At 43.4% G+C, this 14,625-nt stretch overlaps 1 long non-coding RNA gene across 1 annotated transcript in view; it reads left to right on the forward strand.

Moving 5' to 3' along the window:
- The first annotated feature begins 13,497 nt into the window (after positions 1-13,497).
- Positions 13,498-14,625, forward strand: part of LOC135283990 (uncharacterized) — a 41,505-nt gene continuing 40,377 nt past the window's right edge. The window contains exon 1 of the long non-coding RNA XR_010349561.1: positions 13,498-13,561. This is a non-coding gene — a long non-coding RNA (uncharacterized LOC135283990). The remainder of the gene's footprint in view (positions 13,562-14,625) is intronic.

The raw sequence follows: 14,625 nt of genomic DNA on the forward strand, positions 1-14,625 counted from the left end.
TCGTAGAAGAAGGAATTTTTCCAGAAATGTGAGTGCTACAATATTATATTATATTAATGTTCACAAGGTCACCCTTGTGCTGGGTGAGGCTTGGTGGCACTGCCAGGGCTCCTGAGCTCCCACAGCCCAGGGCAGGGGCCTGTTCTCAGTGCTGTTTGCTGGAGATGCAAATCCCTGCTCTCTACTGATGCTTTGGTAGAGGCTGGATGTTGGATGAGGAAGAGGATGCTGTGGCTGCTCTCTGCTTGTCATGGAGTCACAGAATGGCTTGGGTTGAAGGGATCTTAAAGCTGACCTCATTCCCACTATCCTTATTTATTCTGCCAGAATTCTTACAAGGGTCTCACCTCAGCTTTGGTTAAAGAAATAAGAGGCCAAATGGAAATAAAATATTAGTCTACCTGACTTTACCAGCTGAAATGATTTAGAGCATCATTATTAGGCTCATTCCTGTCCCTCCCTCCCAATAAAAATACCATCTAAAAAATAACCAGAATGAGACATTTCCAGAGGAATATTACATTTCATAAGTATAGATTTTAACAGCCAATCTCAACCAAACAATGCACTACGTGGTGCCAGAAATAATAAATCAGTGCAGCCCTCAGGACTGAAATGGGGAATTGCTCTCCACTTGTAGCTCTTTGGAACTTTAATCTGAAAAATGCCACGAATCAAAGGATAACTTATTGGTACACAAGAATTCCCATGCTCAGTCAAATCTGATTTCCACAGAGTCAGGTGCTTTGCTGCTGGTGGTGGCCAGAGAAAGGACCAAAAGGAGTTGTTAATGCAGGAATGTTTGCAGAGAACACCTAATTTGGATAATGTTCAGTGTGTAGGATCTGATGTGGGAATTGCTGCCTGGTCCTGCAGGATTCTTTTTCAGTGGAGAGACACACAGGAGGTAATTACCAGGAGGTAATTCACCCCATTCTAAGATAGATTAAAGCTTGTTATTGATTTGGTTAGAGAAAATCTTAATGTTGTCTAAACACAAGTGCCTCAACTGAGGCAGGAGGGATCCCAGTGTCATTTTCTGCCCATGAGGGTGGCACTGCTGTCACAGCATCCTGCAAAGGTCTTGGCTATGGAGGGACCCACTCACCTCCAGAATATTTCATTTTACTGGGAGAGCTTTCAGTTTTTGAGGGGACTGTTTCTCACACAACAATTGCCTTCTGTAATTTGGGGTATATCTGATAGCTTCAAGGCACTTGGGAACTTGTCTCTAATTTATTAGTGCACTGAAAGTGGTCACACAACAGTTCTTTCTCATGAAAGTTTTGCAGAGTGGGAACATATAATATATAATATAGAATATATATTATATAATGAATAATATATAAAATACATTAGGTTATATATAATATATATATATACTATATAAATATAATATAATATAATATAAATATATTATATGATTATAGCAACTCTCCTTTATGTTCCTTTTGCTTCCGTGGGACATAACTGTAATTTAGCAGGCACTGTGGTGTGCTGACCTATTTTTGTCCCTCTCTAAACAACATAACTGCAGGTATTTATCCCTATTTCAAGAATCAAATGTATATTTCAAAAGCAGTCATGGAAATAAAGTACTGAATTTATTCTTTTCAGTACCACCTTACAAAACTCTGCTTGTTGGCCTGAAGACAATAACTGTTCAGACAAATGAATAAAATACCTTTTCTCTCAGTATATATGCTGCATGTATGTTTTAACAGAGGATTTTCTGTGACAGCACTGCCAGGCTTGCTCAGGCTGGGTGCCTCAATAATTTTGGGGTAGGCCCATCCTTGTTCAGTCAAGTTTTACAATAATTTAATTTTTTAAACAAAGAAATCTTGGGTTAAGCTTGGAGTTGTGGAAGGATTAAAAAGGCTTTTGAAGGGGAATATTGGCTGTCTGTTGGGAAAGGCAGTGTAAAAGTGAGACCTGGGCTTGCCTTGTGTTTTGATGGAGAGCCAGCTTCTGGTGCTGCTGACTAGGACTTGAAAATGGGATGTGTAGTGCTGACTGCAGAGTCTGTGCAGCCTGAGCTAAAATAATAAAAGCCAGGATCATGCAAATATTTCTGTGGGGCTTGGAAACCCGAGCTGGGTCTGGAGCCAGTTGTGTCGTGAGGAGCTGGGGCTGTCTCCAAACAGAGGGAACCCATCAGGGGATTGTGGCAGGGATATGATGAGCTCTGCTTGATTCTGGATTAATTTTGGCTGGCAGTTAACGTGTCAGGCATTTTGGCAATGGTGAATCCTGTTCTTTTTCTCCAGTCTCTCTCTTTAGGGCAGATTTCAACAAAAAGTGAGCTCTTTGTATGGGCTGAACTCTCTAGAAGACTTGAGGGCCTGTGGTTGAGATGCAGCTTTCCCAACAGGGCCCAACAGATGTTCTGAAGTGCTCATGAGCTACATAGAAGTGCTGCTGTTTTGAACTCCTGCAAACAGTCAACAGACTCACGTGGGAAATTAAATGAGTGCAATTTTGTGGAGAGACACTGAATGTGGCTGCTAAATGAGCGCCGCCAAAATAAAACACAGCCAACAAGGGCTGCTTGCTGGAGCAGCTGGGGAGGGACATAAATGACAACTGAAGGATGTGACTGCTTGTAAATTGGCTCCTCTGATTGCTTAAAAAGTTCACTTTAGAAAAGACTTGCTATTTAGTGGGAGTCTGCAAGGAAAGCTTCGGGGTGCAGGGAGCCTGGAAGACGAGCTGGGGAGAAGGGATTTGGAAGGCTGGTGGAAGAGCAGCAGGAACCAGGGAGATGTAAAGTCAGGGGGAGCCAGAGAGGGTTGGAGGATCTGAAACACACTGGGGAGAAGGGGACTGTGAGGATAATTGGGGTATGGCTGTGCCTCCAGGTCATGGCATCTGTGAGGGCTCCATCTGCTCTGTGCATAAATCCAAGCGTGTCCTTTAATGTTCCTTGCTGTGGAAGAATGCCAAATGTGTCCCCTTGCATGACATTTCCAGATTTTTGTGGTGTTTTCCTGATGTCCTGGGAAGTGCAGGCTGTCTCCAAGTTTGTATAACCCCAGCTTCTGCCTCTGCTCAGTTTTGAATCTTGCTTTCATCCATAATACTCAATTAGTGTTTTGAAGTATGTACAGGGCAAGAAACCAAATAACCTTTCAGGATGTTGATGAATGACTTTTTATTTGAATGGAAATCATTGCTTGCAAAGGTATTTTCATTTGTAATATCTATTAAAAAAACAAACAACATGTTGTACCTGAACCATCCAAGCAATACTGAAATTACTCATCACCTGTCATGTAACCTGTAAATCAGGCTTTAATACTATAAATATTTTTGGTATTTTTAATGCAAATTTGAAAAACAACTTCTGGAGAAAAATAAATTTTGTGCAGCTTACAATATATTGACATAAAAACAGTTTTGAGGGCAATTTAGGTTTAATTGGGAATTTTCACACCCAGTACTGAAGCAGACTGAAATGTGCAACCTTCCCACCTTCACATAATCACCACTGGGCTTTCCCAGGGAGGTTTGGCTCACTTCTCATGTCATCATCATCCTGTTTGAAGTGCAACAAAACATTCATTTCTTGAACTGCACTGGTCTGCACTTGAGCTTTTTGTTCCTCAGCTGAAGCTTCACTTGGGCTCTGTCATTTGTGGGCTTGAACAGTTCTTAACTTCACACCAAAGGCAACAGAAGGGCCAGGCTGGGTGTGCCTTGCCCTGACAGTGATACTTCAGGGCAGATTTTCCTTGGACATCCCAAAACTGAGATGCTGTTGGCTCTGTCTCACAAGTGCTTGGTAGAGGCACAGAGAGGTGAATTCCCTCTCATTTTGCAGCAACAGAGTGATAAAATCAGCCTTAGATTACTCAAAGTTTTGAGCTAAAGGTGAAGGTGATATTAATAATGTTATCTTTATTTTTCAGCTGTCTTCTCAGTTTTTCTGACCTGTTTGTCCTCAGACCACCCTTTTCTTCACTCCACTTGCAGTAAAAGATGATTAGAATAGATATTTAAATTTTGTTGTCTTTTGAAGAGGAAATTCACAGAGTTCTGCAGTCATTTATTTCTTGGATTTGAGCTGATCTATGTACATGTCTGTGCACCCAGGCTCCAGCTTGCAGACACACACACATAAAACAGAATAAACACAGACCTGTTTAAATAACAACCACAGGAGGAGCAGCAACATTAGCAACACCAACAGGAGCTGTGCTCCCCAGCAAATTCAAGTTATGCAACTGATCTTGAATTCATTCATAAAAAAAATCTGAGTTTTGCAGAGCTAAGTTACCACAGGAGGCCAAGAGAGGGCTCCACTGAACTGTGTTTTCTCTACTCTGAATTGGGGGATTTGGGAAGATCACAAGGGAGGAGGGAGAATGAGAGAGAGGAAACGTGGAAAGTGCCAAAGCATTCTAGAAAGGGAAAAAAAAAAGAGAAAGAGAGAGGAAAAAAAGGAGAAAATCTCTGCTAATTTCTAGTGGTCTGTCTTTATTTTCTGTAAGACTGTACAAAACCAAACCATGCACATAAATAAACTGTGTACATGAACAAGGAGTAAAAATATAGTGGAAGGAGGAAGAACATGTGGCTGGTGCTCTGGGAAAACAACTTTCCTGATGGAAAATACTGAAAAAGTCAGAGAAAACTCTGGCCAAGGGCAGGAAATTTGGCAATGCCACGTAACTGGGAAATCTACAGTTTTGCAGAAAGCTAAGTTTTGCTGTCAAGCAAAATGTATAATCCACCTTCAATTAGTTACAGCCACATTTTCATTTAAATTGGTAGGAAAGTACTGATGTTACTGTGGGTTGCAGAAGAAAATTTAAATGCTTAACTTCCTAACATTTTTTTAAAGAATCTCAGCTCAGAGCCTTCTCATTTTCTGAAGCTTAAGGACTATGAGGTGCCTGTGTGATGGGACTGTTGCACTGTGTTCCTTTAGAATTTCTCTCTCTTTGCCCAGAACAGTTAAAAACATCTGATACTCTGAGGAAAACCCAATTGGACCATGGAGAAAATCCTTCTTTTTTTTCCCTTCATCATGCTGAAGGTGATGCCTTGTGAAAGGCTCAAGTCCATGGGGATCAGCAAACTGCTCCTGGGCAGGTTCCACCCCAGCTGATGCTGCTTGGTTCCTGCACCAGCCTGCCCAGGGATGGGACATGAGCTCTGGATCTGGACCATGGGTCAGTTTTACCCAGGTAAAAGCTCATTTTCCCCCAGGAGATCCATTCTGCCTCATTCTCCCAGTGTTTGAAGGTGGTGTCTGGAAGGCCTGGCTGCAGCAGGGGAGGGCTCCCATATCACCCACAGGATTTTTGGTAAGGAATGGCCCAGTCCCTGTGCAGCACATGCTTTTTGAGGTAGTGAAAATAATCCCAGATACCATCTGGAGATCCACAGTTGTCCCTCAGCCCTCGAGGGTGTGTATAATCTCAGCCTGAGTTTACTCCTGTGCTCCTGAAATAATTCATATTCTGTCTCCCAGGGACGAGGGGGAGAGAGGAGCCCATTTTCAAACACTTGTGGACAAGGAGGCAGCGTGGATTTATGTTCTAATGGGAGGGATTTGGCTGTGGGACATCTGAATGAATACAATCTGATGAGTTTCATTAAGGCGACACCTCATTCTTTTAATTAACTTCTTGTTCTTGTCCTTGGTGAAGTAGTAATTATTTTTTAATTAGCCCAACACTGCATTGCAGAGCTAGCCAACCCTAGCCTCATCTTGGAGAGGTGTCATAAGAATTAAGTTAATTAGCTTGTCACCATCCCTGTAAAATATGGCTGTGTTTGGCAAAAAGGAAGAAAAGAAGCCCCTTTGCTGTTCCAAGGTTAATTAAAAACCACAGTGCCCAGGAGCCAAGGGGCAGATAGGCAGATCCTGGGGTTTGGTGAGCCCTGTGGGTCACATCCTCTATGGGCTCAGAGGTGGAGACACAACAGCACAAATCCCCAATTCCTCGTGTTCCTCCTGCATCCTGGGGCTGCGAGCACCCCCAGCTGCCTCAGTGGTTCCTCAAAGGGTTTGTGTTCCCAGCCCCTCACCAGCCCTGTTGCCCTCCAAATGTGTTTCAGGTTCCAGCATCTCACAGAGTCAATACCAGGGGGAAAACACCCCATGAACACTTAAGAATTTGTAAAACTCATCCATTCCCCCCCGCTGTTTTCATTAAACTGAAAGAAGTTCTGTAAAAATGAACTTAAGAGTTAAAAAGTTTTCTCTTGCAGAGCCCACCTCAGTGAGAGATTTTTCCACCACCTTTTGGCAAACCCTGGTCCCTGCACACCTGTGATTCTGCAGGAAGCACACTCACAAATATTCTGGTGTGCTGTGGCAGCTTTGCATTTCACAGAGAGTCCAGAGAAACCACACTTTCTCTTCAAGCCTCATCTCCTGCCTTTTTGACAGTTCAGCATTAAATGGTTTTTTAAAGGCAATTTCTATCTCTTCTGATTGAAGAGATGAACTTGAATATATGATTCCTGAGGGGTTTAGAGCTGTCTCCTAAATCTCTCCAGATGATAATGGCTCTGCTCTCTTCGCTCCAAGGGAATCCTTTTTCTTTTTCTAGGTGTGTTGCTAATTGCTGCTTCTCCTGGCTGGACTCTGAGTGTTCCTGGATATTTTTCCTTGTGCAGCTTCCCAGGACAAAAGGGTTGTCCTGGTGCCCTCCTGCTTGCCAGGGGCAAGGAGAAGCATTAGTGAACATTGAGATCCCAGCCAGGAGAAGGGTGTTAACCCCTCCTTGTCTGTCTGTCTGTCAGGTATCCCCCAGGCCATTTGGGTCCTGTGGCATCTTTGGGCCAGTTTAGGAAAGATCAGTAATACACAGAAAACATCATTCTTTGGTGCCTTGTGGGATTTTGGGCAAAGTTCCATGAAGGAACTTGTACCATAACTTTCTGTCCGACAGTTCACAAGGATGTCTTTAAGTCAGAGCTGAAGATATTTTGAAAAAAAAAAATTACATTCTTTTTGGGGGCCATTTTAATGGAAAATGCTGAAAAATAACGAACATAATTTCATATAACATCTTTTTCCCGAGAAAATTCTGACTCTTCGCTGAAAAGCAGTTATCTTTGGAAATGGAAAACTTCCTGTCCAAATTACAGAATCATTCATGTCAGAGAGCTCTGTTATTGTTTTTTTGTTGTGGAATCACAAATTCTGTAGGCAGTAGGCTTCCTTTTTTTTTTTGGTGAAAAATGCTATGTGTTTTAAAAAAAAAAGTATCTATCACTAAAGCTTTGACATAAAATTTATGCTCTAGAGCAGCTGGCCACCATCAGAGGCAGGATACCGGGTAGACAAACCCCTGCTCTGATCCAACAGAGTGATTTTTATATTCCAAAGTAAATAATCATTTAAGAAGTAACTGTTTGGGGCTCCCTTAAGCTTTCAGCTGGGGGTCTGCAGGCTCTGTTTTTAACTCAGCAGAGAAGGTTCTTAGTAAAAAACTGAAGGGGAAAAAATAATTCCAGCAACCCCAGTGGTCTCCTTCAGAGAATAAGGATATTAACTTCAGCTTTAATAAAAACATAATGTTAACTAATCTACTGTGAAGAGCTCCAACTGCAAACTGGAGTGATTTACTAGTGAAGAATTGGAAGGGGACTGAGAGTTGGAGGGAACCTGCAGTCATTAGCTGCAGATTAATCATGAATTAAATGACTTCTGATTGTGTCAATCCATCCATTGCAAGGATTGTACCTTCCCAGCATTTGGCTGCTGAAGGGAGGGAAAAAGGAAAAAGAGGTCAGGATGGATTGGATGCCTCACTGTGCTGGGGGGGACTCGGTGTGGGATGTTTGTGATTGATGCGCAGTTATTCTGCTGTGTTTGAAGAGGTGATGCTTCCAGGGCTGCTGCTCCTGCCACTGCAGATTTCCCTTTTAAAAGTAACATTTCTCCTTCTGGATCACAGAATATACATCGTGGCCACCGTGTCTCCAGGATATGAGAGGTGTTTTCAGCACTAAGGTGGCAAAATGGTGCATCCCCAGGCTGGAGAGCAGAGACGTTTGTTTCACTGAAACTTCTGTGTCCTGGTTGAGACAGAGACAATCCAAAGCAACACACTCCATTTTCAGAAGGCTTCAAACTGTTTTTATTCTAGCATGTATGCTTTTTATACACTCTTACAAAACTCATCAGTTTACCCTTTACTCATTGGCCATGAGAGACAAACAAAGTGCTCATTGGAACAGGCAGTTGCAGGTTTCTCTTATTTATCCTTCTTTCTTTCTTGGTTTCTGTCAATGACCTTGGTAGGAAATTCTTTCAGGGTAAACATGGATCCTCTGATCAAACTTCTCTCTGGCTCACAGAAGTCACTGTAAAACCTCTTCCACACTTCTGGATTAAGATGAAGGTCAGAATCCAGAATCAGAAGATTTTAATCCAGAAACTCTGGATTAAGATGCAGATCAGTTGAGGGGCAGTCTTGGGATCAGGCCCACTCAAGGCTTGTGTATTTGCATGTGCTTTCAGGAACTTTTCACTGTGCAGCAGTCAGGCAGGCAGGTGCCTTGAGGGTGTGTCAGAGGATGTGGATTCCTGAAGTCTCTGCTCAAATAAGAGTCATTGGAACAACCTCCTGAAAAAGACCTGTTCCTCTGATATCCCATAAAATCCATGCATTTTATTTGGTACAACTGGTTATGTTTATTAACCACATGGATCCTGTTGCAATACAGATGAACACTCAATCCAAAATGATCAGAGAGTCTGAACAAAAAGCCTGTGTCCCATTTTTGAGAGCATCTGGACCCTGGGAATGGCTGTTGTGTGGAACTCTGTTATAGAGTATAATATATATACTGTAAATACATATATATATATACTGTATAATGGATAGCCTAATTCTAAAAATTTCCCTGCTTAAATTGGAGGGAAGTTTGTATTCATTCTGCTCAGATTTAAGGCTTTCTTCTCCCCCTGGGATGTTTACTACTACACATCCAGCCTTGCCTGAAGATGCAGAGAAATGTCAGCAACCTGCAAACTTCCAAAAGACCATTCCAAATTGCATGAACAATAAGTAGAAATGGAATCCTAATTGCATGCCACATGGCTTATCCCTACAAACCTTCCCACTCCAAGAGCTGGGGGGTAATAACTGCTGCAACAAAGTGCAGGACATGTTCAGGCAATGCCTGTCTCAGCTATCAAACCTCACTGCCTGCGAGAAACACGTAATCCCTCTTAATCTCATTCCTTGCATTCCGTGTGGCTGGAAGGCTGGGTTCCAGTAAAACTGATTTTCTAGCTGGTGATCCGAATTCTAGAGGAGCTGGGAAGGTGCTCACAGCTCACTGTGGGGCACAGAAAATTCACTGCAGTGTTTGCTGCATGGACAGGAGCAGGGAACAGCCCAGGGCCAGCTGCTGATGCAGCTCCAGCCTTCAGGAATAGCTCTGTCCAGGCTTACCTTGGAAGGTAGTGAAGTGAACCTCTTCCTAGGAAGTGAACCTCTTGCTGTTTTTTAAACAAAAAGAAACACCAGTAGTTTTTTTTGAGGGGCCACTGGTAGCCCTTTGGATGTGAAATTGGTGGTGTCTTCTGTAAGAAATTCCCCTCTGGGTTCAGGAATGCTCCCTGTTGTCCCTACAGCCTTTGGGCTGGTCAGCAGGCAGCTGAGGGCAGGGATTCTGTACAGGTATAGGACTCCAGAAGGTGATTTTATTTCAGCATGGTGAAGCACAGGGCTTTTTCTGTGTGAAGAAAACACACAAAATCATACTCATCCCTAAGCTGAACATTTCCAGTTCCTGAGGTCTTTGGAATAGGGGGAGCTGATGTAAGAAATGTTGGTCTTTGGAATGAGAGGGATCAGCCTGTCAGTGGCATAGCACAATTTAATAACCCTGGAGGGAGGGGTGTGTTTCCCATTGGGAAAAAAAAAAAATATTAGGTTGTACCTTTCAGAGTGCTTTCCTCCACACCCAGATTTATGGGAATGAGCAGTGAGGGCTCCAGGGAGGAGGTTGTGCTGCTGGATTAGCCTTGGTGTGACCAGGGAATTGTTAAATCCTGATGTGTTTTCGCTCATGTCCAAGTCAGTTTCCATTTGGGAGCAGGGTGGAGGCTCAGGGACAACCCTGCCCTGGTGAGCAGAGCCAGCTCTTGGGTGGTGGTTCAGGTGAAAGCTTGAGGTTTAGCCTGTGGAAATAAACTCTGCTTCTTCTCTCCAGACACTGCAATAGGTGTATCATGTGAATGCCTCCAATATAATAATTTAAATTCAAGGATTAATCCACCTCTTGCTGTTTCCCTGTACAGCTCCCCAGGGACCAGTGGGGTTTTCGCTTGCATCAATCCTGATCAGTTTTTTGTCTTTAATAATCCCCTGTTTGACAGCTCCAGACCAAGGATGCTGCTCCTGAAATGGCCAATTGTAGCTGTTCAGTCTCAGTGAAACAAAGAGGTTCTTTGAACGATTCCAAGTTGACCAGAGGTATTTCACAATTGGGTCAGTCTGCAGGACTTAGTTTGAGGTGTTCAGAAGAGCTGGGGAGGGATGAGAAATACTTCTGGCAAGCCTCTGTCTTGTGATTGCTCCACCTCAAGCTGTGAGCAGCAGTCTGGGTTTTATTTTGGCTTGCAAGGCAGGATAAAAAATTAAATACGTGGAAATTGTCAATTGTGGAACAAATCGAAGTTCACATGGGGGTTATTTTGTCCTCTTCATTAAAAGTAGATTAGTCTCCAGCTAAAAATACAATTAGGCAAAAGGGGAGTTGAAACATTCATTCTGGATAATGCTGAGATCCAACATAGTGACCTTCCTTGGCTCTTCTCCAAACTGATTCACTCTTTTTAATCTATTTTTTGCTGAAACTATGACTTAAATCTGTCCCAGCCCATCCCTTGCTGGGCCCTGCAGGTGGGGACGGGTGGAGATGCAGCACAAAATGATGGCTTTGGTAAGGACTGTGTGGGATAAAACCTGCTCTGCTCCCTGGAGGTGTTTTGTATTTGTGCTCTTCACACCCTGTGAGCCGCGCTGGAGTGGAGAGGAGCAGCCTGTGGGGGAACCTGAGCCTTGGCTGATCATGTGCAGGGTGCTGCTCCACACAGGGACAGGTTTTCTTCTCCATCTCCATCTCCATCTCCATCTCCATCTCCATCCCAGCCTGTGTTTGTCTGTGCTGTGGCCTCCAGCTCATGGCACAGCTTTAGTGAAGGATTTTTTGTTGTTTTTTTGGTGGGTGCTGGGGTACCTGTTGCCAATTCCCCAACTTCTGGGGCCTCAGGCTGGGCCCTCCCAGGGGCTCCCCTGCTATGGGAGACCCTCCTGGAGCAGTCTTGTGTCAGGAAAGAGAGACATTTTCAGTCTTCAGGTTCTTGTTTATTGTTATCTAAAGTTTTGCATGCTGTCCACACCAGGCTCAGCGTGCTGGAAAAGCACCACAAAAATGGCCAACAATCTCTTGTCACAAGGTCTTTTAAAACTAAACTATCCAATTAAGACTGACGCCTAGATTATTTCCCCTTTTAACCCAATAACTGATCCCTAAAAGCCCGCAGTGCGGATTTTCCCACTCAATTGCAAGATGCCACCCAAACCCATGAAGAAGGAGGAGGAAGAAGCATGAAGAAGAAACCCAGGATGACACCCTGTGCCCTCCTTATTGCTTCCACCCACAACATGCTGAAAATCCCAAACCCTGAATTTCCCAGCTAAATGATACACCCACAGTGGGGAAGAGACTGGAATGAGGAGCCCTGAGCAGAGAGGCAGACAGAGGTGAACAATTTCCTGCTGTAGGAGCAAACAGGGCCAGCTGGGTCTCCAGGGGGGAGAATTCCACTGATTTCACCCCAGGAGCTGGCTCCATGGCGGCTGTTCTGCCTTTAGATGGAGTGAAGACTGGGATGTGTAAATCACAGCCATGAAATATTGCATCAGTCAGCCTCCTGTCACATTTTCATGGATGGGGGGAAAGAGGGGAGCATCTTCCCCCCATGGTGAAAAACTGCAGCAGACATCACTGATGGGGCTGGGTAGAGACAACAATACAAAGATAAGGACACTTCTCCTCCCCCCCTCCAAGCACCTCCCTCACTTTCTTTTTTCTCTCTCCTTTTTTCCTCGTGTTTCTGAGTTAAGAGGATTTTTTAGGCACAGTAACGAGTTTTTGCTTTGAACTTGGAATATGCATGCTGCAAAGAAAGCCCCTGCACTGTCCTTACTTAGTATGCCCAAATATGATTAGTGTCAGACTGTGAAATATCACTCCCTTATCTCTAGGAGCCAGCAGACAGGAACATTTCTAGGGATCATGGTCTTTTTTATTTTTTTGGCAAAATGCCGACTTTGAGAAGGAGATGGTTTCTGTGCACAGTCTCTTCACTGGCATGATTCTCATAAGCCTCTGGAGAATCTCTGTGCTTCTTTCTCTCTCTTTCTGCTCTCCTTCACTCATTCATTCCTTACTCCATCCCTCATCATGATTTTCAAAACAATTTCCTTCCCAGTCTTGTCACTGTTTCACCTGCAGCTGAGGAGCAGCCCCTTCCCTCTCACTCCCCATGAGTTAGACTTCAAGACAAGCTTCAAGAAGATTCCTGATTATAGGAAATAATAATTTGGGCCCTCACACAGGCTGCATTGCTGCTGTTTATCTGCTGACCAATGCTGCTTTGGGAAAAAAAAAAAAAAAAAAAAAAAAGCCCAGCCCAATTTATTTACATATTAAGAGTCTTCCATGTCAACACCTGCAAACTGTGGATAACGGATTTGTATCTCCTGTAATTTCATGGATCTCTTCAGTGGTTTTGTGGAGGAAAAATAGGAGAAGAGGGAAGAAAATTAGTAATAAAATGTGATAAAATGTGTTTCCATCCTTGCTTCTTAACACGTGCCCAAAATTGCCTTCCTTCCCTGTCTCCCCCACCCTCCCCAAAAAAAAAAAAAATCCCAAGTGTGTGTAATAATAGGAGAAACTCATTACAAATGTATCACTCCAATGCCTTGGAATGCTTTTGTTTCCAATTCTCTTTGATCTTCAGATAAAGATAAGGACTGAAACTGCTTTCTAATATCTTCATCTGGATCTGGCACTCAGGCCGTGTGGAGAAGAGCTCCTCCAAAATCAGAGCCTGGGCCTGAGCTCATTCTCTTAAGCATGTTTGAATTGCAGGCTTTGATTGTGATCTATTTCTGCTTGCAACTTGGAAATGTTTAGGATTTAATGTATCTCAAGCTTAATACTCTTACATGCACCATTGGCCTCTGCTGGGAAGGATTAGAGCACTTCAGTTATAAGTGCTAAACCTTAATACTGCTCTGAAAGAATCTTCCACTTTAGCAGCAGCACATCCAGCACTGCAGGAGCACTGATCCTGCTGCCAGGACGTGCTGCCAGGCCTGGCTGATTCTGTGCTGGCCACAAGGGCTGGGAAGGATGAAAGTTTGACGAGAAAGTTTCACAGCTACGTGTGCTTGGCAGAAAGATCTCTGAATGTAGAATCTGAGAATGAAATAGAGATGGAAGCAAATTTTGATACAGAAAAATAATGGATGTGTAAATTGACAATTGCTGAACCAGTCTTGTGGGACAGGTAAGAAAGCAAAGGTTATGTCGATTTGCAAAGAGATTTTATGACTTAGAGCAAAAGATAAGCAAGCCACAAACAAAAAGATGATTTTTACCAAGCAGAAAGATAGCACAGGCAAACAAGACATGCTGATGTGGCAAGTAGAAAAAAGGTCTAAGAATTTTCCACTACAAGAAAACTGAAAAACAACTTCTAGCTTAAACTGTAACAGAATAACTCATGTGATTGGACAGTATTAACCATAATATGGTAATGATGGTAGTTATGATAGGCTGTAGGTAATAGTAAAGGTATCAATTGGTTAATTGGTTGATTATCTATTAAGATGCTCAGCAGTGAGAAATATATAATGCATTTTAACCAAAATTAAAGGGTCTTCAGGCTTATCTGCAGCTGGAGCTGACAGCTGTAGGCACAGGCTCTGTCACCCACAACCCTGGACTGCTGTGACATCTTGGATACAATAAACTGCAGTTTGAAGAGCTGCCTGGGGTCCTGCATCTCTCACCTCAGGCTCTTACTCACAATTTTTATGGAATCCTGTCTAGATTGCATCAGAAATGTCCTTGCTATTTTTGACGTGAAAATTGTGAAACTGCAGGTTCTGCTCTAAACAGACCCTTCTCTGAAACAGGTCGAAGAGTTGATGCCAATTGTGATCTAAACTGAAGGAGAAAGTTGTGGGGTTGCTGTGAGAATGACTGAGCTGAGAGGTTGGGCTGGACTCTGAAAATCAGGTGAAATAAGGAGTTTGTTGGCTTTGGACACTGGAGAGCTTTTGGGGAAGGGATGGAGTCAAGGATTCAGGAAAGGCTGATCCTCCAGAAGAGTCTGCAGGTGGGTACTTATAGACCTGGGAAAGTGTGACCCATAAAAGAGGAGAAATTCTGCTGTTTTAATTTAGAGTGAGAAGACAGAGGAGACAGGAGAAACAGGCTTTGTGAGTGCAAAAGCTGTTGGAAAGAGAATTAGGAGAACTTGTGGGTTGTGTTGCCCCAGGTTTACATCACAGGAGGGGCTGTAGCTGGTGGGAGTTAGGAGAGGAGTGTCCAGCCATGGGGGCAGCA

The sequence above is a fragment of the Passer domesticus genome, chromosome 20 (assembly GCF_036417665.1).
Source record: "Passer domesticus isolate bPasDom1 chromosome 20, bPasDom1.hap1, whole genome shotgun sequence".
NCBI lineage: Eukaryota > Metazoa > Chordata > Aves > Passeriformes > Passeridae > Passer > Passer domesticus.